Raw genomic sequence first — 12,439 nt, forward strand, 5'->3', positions numbered from 1 at the left:
AAAATTTAGGATGAAATCTATTTACTCAAAGCTCAGGAAGTTAGTGACAGGAATGCCCACTTTAAATCAAAGATTCAAGTCGATGTTTCTTATTAGGTTCCAAACCCTAGACACACCAGGGGTTGCAAGAATCAATACTTCCACTCCATAACTTTATATTGGCGGAAAAAAAAAATGTTAGGTCATGTCATCCAAGAAAAGTAGGAAGACCATAATGAAATCATGATTCACCTCAATGATATCCAACCCAAAAGCATATGTGCTCTTTTTTAGTTAGCCTCGAAACCTAGTTGGCACATATAGAGACACATATTTGATGTAGGAGACATACCTCACTAGGTTTGAGCATATAGGACCCCGCAACTTCTTCCAAGGATGGATGAAATCCTAGGTTCACTATAATTTTATGCTTATGTTTTATGAATTTCATTTTATAGTTTCCTATGTTTTACACTTGTGGTTTGTTTGTTATACCGACTTGTTATTTTGTAATTTCTATGATGATATTGCCAAACATCTGTCATGGAATAGATTTGGTTATGTAATAGTTCTAATCTGGGTAATTTTGATAGATAGAAGAACTTTGTAATATCTTTACTATCATTGGTATGGTTTCCCTTGTGGTAGAAGAAGAACTCTGCAATATCTTTCTTCCAAAGGATTTCCTCTTGCTTCTGGCATTCCTCCAATTTTGTAAGTGTGTGGGATTCGTCCTGAATTAACTGGTTCGATCTCCCTTGAAAGATGGCCTCCTATTGGATGCACTCCATTTGATCCTCTAGCTTATGTTTTCCTACAATATATTGCCAAAGTTTTCCTTATTCCATACTTTGAGCTAGGCCTTGATGTGCTTTAGTTTTCTTTGAAAATGATACATAGTTGTGCCCTCCATATCAGCCAGTTCTTCCCACCAAGTTATAATATTGGATTAGAAGTATGGATATTGGAGCTAGAATCTTTCAACGCAGAAAGGTATGTTCCCAGGGTAGGATTTGATTTCAATATTGAGATTAATTGACCAATGGTCTAAACCATGATTGGGGAGGATGGAGAATTCCATGAAAATGTCCATGGCCATTATTGATTTAGAAATAATGAAGTGATTGAGTTTTGAAGCAATTTGATGTGAGCCTCCACTGTGGTTGTTCCAAGTGTAAATGCCATTTATGGTGTCAAGATCTACTAGATGGGAGAAATCCATAACTTCTTAAAACTGGAGTGATTCGACTTCAAGATTTCTAATGCCTCCATTCTTTTCCTCAAGGGATTTCAACTTGATTTCATCAAGTTGAAATCCCCTCCTAGAATCCATGGAGAAGGAGAAAGGAGCATGTTGATTTTCTTAGTCAAGTGGAGAAAGTGGAATTTATCTTTAGGAAAGGAGGGACCATAGACATTTGAGAGAAGACAACTCTCTGTTGAGCTAATGAGTTGTAATTGCACAGTTAGAATTCAAGGAGGAAAATGATTGATTATAGAAAGTCCTTGTGAAGTTTAATATGATGGATAGGCCTCTAGATTGACCTTGAGTATCAAGGGATACTAATTAGTAGCTAAAACCCCATTATTTTGTCATGTTGTTGATAAATTCACTAGAGTATTTAGTTTCTTGAATCATCATAAAGGTTGGATGTTTTGAGAACCAATTTTATTTAATAATCCTTTGTTAGTCTTTATAATTAAGGCCTTTGATATCCAGGGGATGATATTCATGGGGGGAGGAGTCGGAGGAGGGGTAAACCTCAAAGATAAACTTAATTATCCTCGAGTTGATAAGAATGTCCTCTAGTTATTCTAGAATTTGTTGATTTATTTTTCTACCTTTTTTCTTCTCATCCTTATGTGGTTTTGTTGTTTCCTTCATTAGTTAGGCATGAACTCCTAGTGAATTGGAGTTAGGTTCACTTATTGATTCCTTTTGAGATAGTGGTCTCAATTTGAGGATAATTTTGTTTATAATTTCTAGTTGGTTCTGCAAAATCAAATTTGGATTATTGTCTTTCCAGGCTTTGGCGATTCTTGAGAGATTTAAGGTGTCCATATCTATTTCCTCATTCATCCTACTATGGAGGTAGGATTTCCTTTGGGCTTTAATTAGGGTATTATGGATCGGGGGTTTATAGGGTTGAGCTTAAGGATAAAATGTAAGACCAGGGTGGGCACAAGAGTCTTACATATCGGTTTCTAAGAGAGGGGAGGTGGTAGTGCGATCAAACATCTCAAGAAAGGAGAGGGGATCAAAACTATTGCTTGTGGGTGGGACTTTTCTAGAGCTACGACACAGTGATTTTGGGGCCACGACAATGGTTCCCAGGCTTGAAAAATCCACTTGAATTAGTGGCTTGGGATGATTCCACAATAGGATTGGATACAAATAGAGGGTAATTCCCATAAAGGTGGCCATACTCATGACATCTTCTATAAGGAAATGAGATATGCTTGTAGTCCAGGGTTTTCTTATAGAGCTCATCTTGATAATGAATATCAATTGATTCTAGGAGATGTTCTGAAATGTTCATGTAAAAGCAAATGCAAGCATAGGAAATATGCTTGGCCTATTTGGTGGCTTATGAGGCTTTGAAAAAGTGTCTGAGGGCACTACTAGTACCGGCTAATATCTCTTCATCCTATAATTCTCGCGGCAAGAGTACAGTAATATCCCTACTGGAGTTGTTGTGAAATATTCTTTGTTTGGGAAAAATCATTTAGTCTAGAACCTGAGATATATGGCTATAAAGTTGAAGAAGTATGGCCCATTTTCAAAAACTCACATGTGGTATTATATTCTAGTGAAAATGATCATGAAAAATCCTTTGGTGTCTAGTTTTAGCTTGATTTTTCCCTTGGGGTTCCATTTATGTTGGATCTGATAGGAGAGAGCTTTTTCTGAGGGATAAATTCCTATGAATTTTCCAATTAATGCATGATCTTGCATGTATTGCATATAATCTTTAATGCAGCGGGATTGAACCTCAAACTTAGGATCTATTTTTTCTTTTAAAAGGAAACTCCTTGGAAATATTTTTCTAGATGAGACATGTGATGGTAGGGTTTTCTGATGATTATTCTAGGTTTCTGAGCAAAGGAGTTGGAGTTGGAGCAGGAGGGTCAGTTAGAGAAATTGTAGTTGGTAGCAACCCTATTATAGGAGGGAGATCCTCTCCCTCCTGCAATAATCACAATGGTAGGTAGAGGGGTCAACTACAACACGAACAATGATGACAACTGATGAGCAACAATATTGCAACAAGAATGCTGCAAACCCCGAGGCTACCAACTTTGAAGAATGCAATGTGTCCTTTTTTCATTGTTCTGATGCAACAAAATGAATGTCATGAAATCCAAGCCTAAAATAATTGCAAAAATGGAAATGTTACTCTGTTTTATAGAAAGGAACCTAATTAATTTTGCAGAGAGGAAATCCCAGTTAATTTTGCAGAAAGGAAAGGCTATTCTACTTTGCATGAATGTAAATGCTAATCTTACTTGCAAAAATGTAAACATTAACCTATTTGCAGAGTGTAAATGGTACATCAAAAGGAAGCCTAGTCTATGCAATAGAAATAACAATGTTGGAAATGGAAACCATAAATAATATGTATGAAACAAAATTAAATCATTCTTCAATCACTACATTCAAGAGAGATTTTTTCAACAAAGTTCATAAGGTGCTTCATAAAGTAATCATCATTATGCTCTTCAAGTCATGAATCTGTCCACTAACCATAACTGCAGAGGTGAATTGCAATGGAGAAGAGGAAAGGCTCAAGAGGTTTTTGGTCTTACTCAATCATGGTTTTAGAGCCTAGGAGTCATTATTCAAGCCTAAGAAGAAAAAACCAATTTTTTGGAGCAAATATGGTCAATTTTATATGTGCTATAGGAGTTGCTACAGGAGTGGCAGGATTGCCACAAGAGAGAGATAACTTGCCAAATACCCAAGTAAATCAAAGGAAAATGAGATGTAATTTTTTTCGTTAGTAAGTAAGATTTCATAGGACTCCATTTCAAGTGGAATAACTCCAAAATACCCCTGTTAACATGTGCTAAAAAATAGCAAAAAAGTATTAGTCTAACTAATCCTAGAAATTCTAGATTTGAACTAGTAAACCAATACAAGTAGCTCAATGATGAATATGAATTTTCAAAGCTATTCTAAGGATGAATCATTCTTTTGGCTTTGTAAATAACTTGAAAAACAACTCACTTCAATCATTTAACCAATATGACCTACAACAAAAGAAGCATGAATAGTAAATGTAGAAATAAGAGATGCAAGTGAAAAAGACATTCAAAAGAAATAAATAAATTGTACAAGAGGGTTCTGAGGCTCCTTGGATGGCCAATTACAAGGAAAATATGACTCCTATGAAGGAAACCAATATTTAGAAGCTAAAAATGGCACCAAACTTCATTATTTGAATCAATCCAAGTACATCCCTGTTAGAAATGAAAGTGGAGCTGCTAAATAACAAGTTTTCTCCACAATAAGACTAAGAAATACATCCCTATAGAGGAAAAATCGAATTGGTACTTATACAAATTGATGAGGAAGAATTATCCTTGAAAGGAGGAAGCTTTCCCCTCCAAAATCCCTCAAAAAGTGGATCTGGTTCCCAACACTAGGAATCTTCATTAAATGATAGGGAACACATTCCTAGATTTTTTCAATCAGTGGAGCTCTATAATTTTCAATAATTTCATGACATTTTGTTAATTTATTATCTAATATTGGTCCATCCTGTAGTAGGGAGCAAGTCCCTATATTATCTCATTCAGAATTTACTCAATATTCTCTCAATATTTTGCAAAAATAAATAATATTAGGCACAAATATGCAATTATCTCTAAACCTTCCTAATGAACATATTAAAGCTAAAAATATGTCATCTAATGCAAAAAGAGGGGGCTAATGTATTGAAAGATGGTCATATGGGCCTTAATTTGTGTCTAATTTGGAGGCCCATCATACCCCCTACTGAACGTGCTTCTCATCCTCTTAGTGACTTAGTGACCTAACTGTGCCTCATTCATGGGACTAGTGGTCTCCTTAACATCCCAAGCTACCTCGAAAGGAATTTTGGCACATATTATCTTGCTCCATCCTCTTCCTCTTCTTCTCCATCTTCTTCTTTTGTAGATCTATCCTTTTCTCCAAGTTCTAATTAGGCTTGTGCTTGTGTCTTAAGAAAAGTCTCCCTATCTATGTCCACAAAGTTTTCCCATGATACAAGTTTTCACAACATATATGATAATTGACATCCTTGATGAGTATGTGGACTCTCTTCAATTGAAACCACCCCCCATGATTGTCACTATGATTTTCCAAAGTTTGGAAAACCAATACTCCCAATCTGCTATAGGGGTAAAAGAGCAGTTTTATCCATATTAGTTAGAGGAAGGAAAACTTTAGACTCAACTCAAAAACAATTCATTTTCCTTTTAATCTTGCTTAACTCAAAAGAAACATTCACATTCAATTTTTATTCTCAAACTACTATCAGAATTTTGTTACAGGATGCATTGTTGAAGGAATGATAGGTTTTGTAGGTTTCTTGTCCACAGATGGCAGAGAAAAATGTGTACTTACCCTTCTCTTTAGATGCCCCTCTTCAAATATAGGGTTTTGGTGACAAAGTTGCTCAAAATCAAGCTTTTTGCAGCTTTCCTATAGCACTTTGTCTTCTCTTGTAGCAAATTTGTCCCTTCCTATAGCAACTTTGTTTCTCCTGTAGCAACTATTTTTCTCCTATAGCAGCTCACAAAATCTATCATATCTTGACCATAATTTCACCTCATGCCTAATTTTTCTCTTACCTTTCTATAATATCTTCTAGGCCTTGGACACAAACTAGAAGAGATCAAAGACCTCTTGGAAAACATATTTTTATCACTATGGTTTGAGTTTTATTTTGATGGTGAATGCCTTCTTTCCTTTTGTTTCCTTCTTCTTCTCTTTTTTTCCTTAGATGATTGCCCAATGGCCTCTTGAGTTCTCCATTCTTCTATTTGTGTCACAGTAAGTTTGATTAGGTCTTTCTTAGGCACTACTGTTTTAGTGTTTAGCACAATTTGTGCCTCTTCTTCTCCTTCTTCCTCGACTCTTTTTTCTTTTTCCTTATTTCCCCATTCTCCATCCTCTAATTCTTCTTTATTAGCTTCTTCTTCTCCTTCTTTCCCGTGGGCTCAGTTTTCAAAGAAACTTAGAGTTTCATAGCAAAGATAAGAGGAATATATATATATATATATATATATATATATATATATATATATTTTTTTTTTTTTTTCTAATCAGTGGAAGAAAAGTTGCATGCCCAACTCAAAACAATCTCATTTTCCTACTATCATGCTAATCTTACAAGAAAAATATAGACCTTCAATTTCTTTGTACTTTTAGGAGTTTGCTACAGGTTTCTTTTGTATACAACAACTAAAAAATTCCACATGATTTTTGTGCATAGGAGGTGAGGACAATTGGTTACATACCCTTCCCATGGAGGCTGCTTCAAAATTCTAGGGTTTTGTGGGCAATAATGCTCAAGACAAGGCCCCTTTTTGCCTCTTGGGAAAATCTTGTAGCATGCACACTGTCTCCTGTAGCACCTACTCTATCTCTTGTATCAGCTGGTTTCGATCCTATAACACTTTCTTTTCAACCTTGCAACACCTTTGTAGCAGCCTAGGGAACCCCTGATGGTGGCTAGCTCGATTCTCAATGATGTAGTGGGCCTCTCTTACCATTTTGGGAATGAAATCTTGGTACAAATGAAGTTCAGACTTGTCCTTTTATTCTTCTTGTGGTAGTGGGCTTAGTGTGTTGGGTGAGTTGGCCCCCACCTACCACCTATGTATTCCCCTTATAGGCATGTTGATCCACTCCTCATAATTATCACACTTGTTTTTTTTCATTTTCCACATTGCATGAGTGAGGGAGTTAGTTGCACTTTAATTGTTCAAGGGTGGCTAAGACTCCTAGCCACCTTCAGCCTACAAAACCTTCTCTTGTGAATTGACAACAAATTTCTAACCATAATAGCTCAAGAGAAGAGGTGAATAATATTGCATACATGTTCCTACTTGATAGTCCTTGGTTTTCTTGATGTCTACATGCTGCTTTAGAAATGGTGGTTGATCTGCTGAATGTTTAGAGGTGCCATTTTCCATGCTAGCTACTTCATGCTCTGCCCTTGCTTTGAAAAAAAAAATTGTATTTTTTTTATAGGTGTCTGACTAAGTGAAATTTGTTGATGCAAATTCTTCAAATGGTGGATCGATCTGCTGCTATTAGAGATGAACAATGACCTATAGCATCTTCTCAATAGTTTTGTGGCTTCCCAAGATCACAAACATGGTCCTTAAATGCTTTAGGATGGTTAAGTCTTCACTTTGGTGCGATCAAGTGTCTCCAACTGTGGTTCTATAGGGTTTATGCAGGTTTCTAGAGGATTGGATTTTTTCTTGTATCTACCACACATACCCCTCCAAGATCATAATAATATTTATGCAATGCATTCAAAATATTTGATAATTCATGGTGAGCTCATGGGTTGGGACTAGAAGTTTCAGTGGTGGTGAAAACTATGGAAGAAGGGATGAAAATGGGATTTTTTCATGAACATAGATGAATTTTTGGATGGAAAAGTGACTAAATGGTGTGGAGGATGGATGATGGAGGTGTGGTAGACTTATTTTTTCATTTGCCCAAGGAAAACATAGGATATTACCCCTCTCTATGCCGATCACAATCTTGTAGCAATTTTGGTCGCTCATGTAGCAATTCTGGAACACTCTTGTAGCAGAATTGTTTTATCCATATCTCTCAAACAATAGATTGGATTGAACTGAAATTTTTTAAGCATGTTTCCATCATCCTTATGCACCTACCCATAACAAATCTTGGCAAACATATGCACAAATATCGAGGTTTTTTTAATAGATCATGGAGGTTGATTTCTAACAAAGTGTGCACTGGAATTTGCTTAAATTCCTTGAGGATGTTACCATCATCCGTATGCATATCCCCATCAAACAACTCAACCAATGCATAGTTTTTGAGATATGGTAAAACCAATTTTTGTCTTGTGTATTTTGACAGTCCTGTAGCAAAATAAAACCTTCCCGTTGCACTTTAGGATAATGAGGAAAATGAATGGGAAAGACTTGGGAATGATGGGTGGATGTTGGAAATGGATTAAGATTATGGATTGGCATGGCCTTGGTCCTTTTGGATCATCTGGGAAAAGGAAGAGAAAGCCCAAGTTTGACTTCCTTTGACTAGATTTTTGACCAACTTTTTTCTTTTGGTGCTAAATTGTTCTTGTTGCTTGCAGAAGTTGGAGAGCACCTGCATTCATCAAAGAGAGATACATGGAGAAAAGAATTTTTCTTTTACATTTTTTCATTTTTTTCTCTTTTTTCTTAGGCCTACTAGCTACCTCAATGATGTTTTAAACTAGTAGGTCTTCCTAGGCACCTCAAAGGAGGTTTTCACCTAAGATCTTTTCATTTTTTTTCTTTTTTCTTTCCAACCCACTGAATGCCTCAAGGAGGTTTTCAATTAGTGAGCTAATCTCAAGCACCTCGAAAGAGGTTTTCACCTGATATTATATTCTTTTCCTCTTTTTTTTTTCCATTTTTTTTTTTATTTTTTCTATTCTAGTCTACTTGAAGAAAATAAACTCTCTTTCAAGTATAGGGATACTTCTAATGGAACCATGTGCACATCAAGATGACAGATAAACTCATGTGTAGGCTTGAAATATATGCTTTGACATGTAACTGAATGTGAGATACCAACTCCTTTGACTGAGATGCAATCAATAATTGTTGAAGAAGAGTTTGTTGTTGAAACTTAATGATTGTCTGGAACCATATTTCGATATAGTTGTGATGCCCATGTTCCACTTGCACATTTGGATTTCTTTCTATGTCCTCTTATACCATGATATTCAAATCTTTTTTTTGAACAGATAGAGAATTTGATGGTGAACATGATGCAACTTCCTTGATCTATGATTCTGATGTGTTCTCTCTATCGAGTACATACCATGATTCTTTGGTCTCGTCATTTGAATCTTCTTCTTCTAGATGTTGTCCTTCAATTACATCAAGAGAATATATTTTTCACAATACCATTCCTGAGCTAAGATGAAAACCATCTATATCAAGAGGATATGTTTGGAGGTGATGTACCTCAACATTGTAAGTGGATTGATCTACCTCATTGCTAGAAATGGTGGTACAGGTAGTTGAGTGGGAGGGGGCCTTTGAGATGGATGTGGTTGAGGATGTGTTTGTGGTGGTGGTGGATGGTAGGGATAAAATGGAGTTGGGTGTGGAGGATATTGAGGAAAATGTTGAGAAATTGTGGATTTATCCCATAAGGTCCTTGCCAACCTTGTTGCCAAGATTGGTTTTGGGGTTGAGATGGCCAAGGTTGCCAAGGAAAGGGTGTGCTCCAATTACTTTTAGATGGAGGTGCATAACCTTGAAATTGTGAATTAGATTCTTGCATCATACCAGGTTGACTAGGCTTCCATGGTCTTCTTGGAGCTACATAACATACTTGCTTTGGTTATTTACTTGCTCCATTGTCCCCTTGGTAAACTTCTTTCAACATTGTAATGATGGGAAATATTTAATAGCATGTGATTCTACATGGACAGCAGAGATATGAACATCTTAATAGAGTTTAGGCTTTTGTGATCCATATTAGGTTAGATAAAGATTTCGGCGTAAATCACATGAAAAGTCATTTGTCGACGCGTTTCGAACCAACCAGTGTGGTTCATCGTCAGGACAAGATGAAGAAAACAGATCTAGCTAAGCATGCTATATAGACCGAGCAGAGCCTCCAACGGCTAGTTTGACCTAACCGCTAATATTGACCAGAGGACCAGGATCAAAGTCAAGAAAACCAATAAATAATAAAAAACTAAAGGTCAAATTACTAATAAAAGAAAATTAGTTGCAAAGGACCGCTTCTAAGAAGGAATTAAGGGAGAATAACCAAGTAAACTATTAAAATAACAAATAAATATATAAAAACCCAAACTAAAATAGTAAAAATAAATATAAAAATAAATAAACTAAAGAGAAATCAAACAAAAATAGACCACTGGATCTGACTAAGAGTTAATCGAGAAAAAATAAAAATAAATAGATAAAACAAAGCACAAAAAAAAAAAAAAAAAAAAAAATAATAATAATAATAATAATAATAATAATAAATCAAGCGGTAATAAATTAATTAATTAATAATATTAAAAATTACAAATAATAATAAAAATAATGAAAATTACTAATAAAAATAACAAAAATAACCAACTAAATGAATGAAAAGTACTAATAAAACAACGAAAAAAGAAATAAAATAATAATAAATATATAAGAATGAATAATTCAAAGGGGATAAAATAAAATAATAAGCTAAAAAATAATAAATTAATTGAATTAATTAATTAATAAAAGCTAAAAATAATAATAATAATAAAGTAACTAACTAAATAAAAATAAAATAATAACAAAACACGAGGAATTAGTAAAAATAAGAATGAATAAATAGAATCGAATAATTAAAAGGGATTAAACATAACTTAAATAGTACTAATAAATAAATAATAAAAACCAAAAAATAACAGAATTAATAATAATAAATAAAATAACTAAATCAAAATAAAAGGGAAAAATAGAAGAAAAGAGTCCTGAATACAGCTAAATTGCGAGTAAAATAGTAATAATATAAGGAAATAAGTTACCATCAGGTCCTTAAATAATCAGAAACCTAAAGGAAAGGCGATTAGAAGGATGACAATAAGAGAAAAAACAATAAAAACCACAGAGGACGGAAAAATGTCTAGGAGGAGAGGGCAGGGACCCAGCATCTGCTGATTTTCCAACCATCGTCTCTATTGAGATTGCTAGGTCTCTTTTCAATCTCTAGAGCTTCCCTGAATTTTCGATGATGGAAATGCGGAACCTTAGCAATAACACTGGCTTCTTCGATACAAACCTGATGCTTGGTTTTCTCCACATGTTCAGCCAAAGCGGAAGACTTAAATCTCCTATGCTTCAGATCCGCTGCGTGCTCACTAATCCTCTGATTAATGGAACGACCAGTCTCCCCAATATAGGGGGTCCCACAAGAACAAGGGATCAAATAAACACCTTTCATATCTTTAGGGTCAATGGGATCCTTCACCGATCTGAGAGATGAACGAATGGTGTTCAGGGGCCTGAAGGATACCGGGATACTATGTCTCCTGAGAATCCTACCAATTCTATCAGTGGTCCCTTGAACATAAGGAAGAAGGACACCAGGAACACGATCTTTTGGCTCTCTTTTCACCAGAGAATTCTTGGAAGCTTTAAGGAAAGCCCTATGACCCATGTACCTACTGTAACCATTCTCCACAAAGACATCCAGCAGATGGGATTTCTCCTTTTCAAAGCTCTTCTTGTCCGAGATCCTCAGGGCCCGAGTAGCAAGGGTACTAAGAACCCCCATCTTTTGAGCTGGGAAATGGTGGGAACTGGCATGAAGGTACTGCTCTGAATGAGTTTTCTTCCGAAAAACTTGATGGGCTAGGGAACCATCCTCATTCCTAGAAATGAGAATATCAAGGAACGGGAGGCATCCATCAACTTCCTGTTCTTTAGTGAACTTAATGGCCGAGGACTGCCTGTTAAGATGATCAAAGAAGATATCAAGCTCATCTTGACTTTGATCCTGGTCCTCTGGTCAATATTAGCGGTTAGGTCAAACTAGCCGTTGGAGGCTCTGCTCGGTCTATATAGCATGCTTAGCTAGATCTGTTTTCTTCATCTTGTCCTGACGATGAACCACACTGGTTGGTTCGAAACGCGTCGACTAATGACTTTTCATGTGATTTACGCCGAAATCTTTATCTAACCTAATATGAACATCTTCTTTTTTCTCATATTTCATTCTTAAAATTTCTACTTGTTTTTTTAGATTGCTAAGAATTTTTGTTTTAAAGTTATCAAACAAATTTCCAAATTTAGCTTGACTTAGCGATATTGATCTTGATTTAATTACTCTTGCCCTTCCTCTTGATATACGCTTGCATGTTTCACAAATTTGTTGAAATTATAATTGGAATACATCACCTCTACCCATGAGATCAAGGAGATCAATCTAGTCATCCCTAATTGTTATAGGTAAGAGGTTTTTTAGTGTGTCAAATCCTAAATGATGTATTTTTTCCCTCTTAACATTATACATAAATCTCTATATTAGATCCTTAAGGCTCTCATCTTCTTTCTGAGTCATTCTAAATATTTCTTCTTTAAGTTCGTGATCTTTATATTTTTCTAGAAATATCTTTTGCATATCATTCCATGACCTTATTGAATTAGTCAGAAACTCATCAACCATTTAAGAGCTCTATCCTTCAATGTTGCTGGAAACAATCTCAAT

This window comes from Pinus tabuliformis, chromosome 1_1, assembly GCF_031772625.1.
Source record: "Pinus tabuliformis cultivar Carrire ecotype Pingquan chromosome 1_1, CPIR1, whole genome shotgun sequence".
NCBI lineage: Eukaryota > Viridiplantae > Streptophyta > Pinopsida > Pinales > Pinaceae > Pinus > Pinus tabuliformis.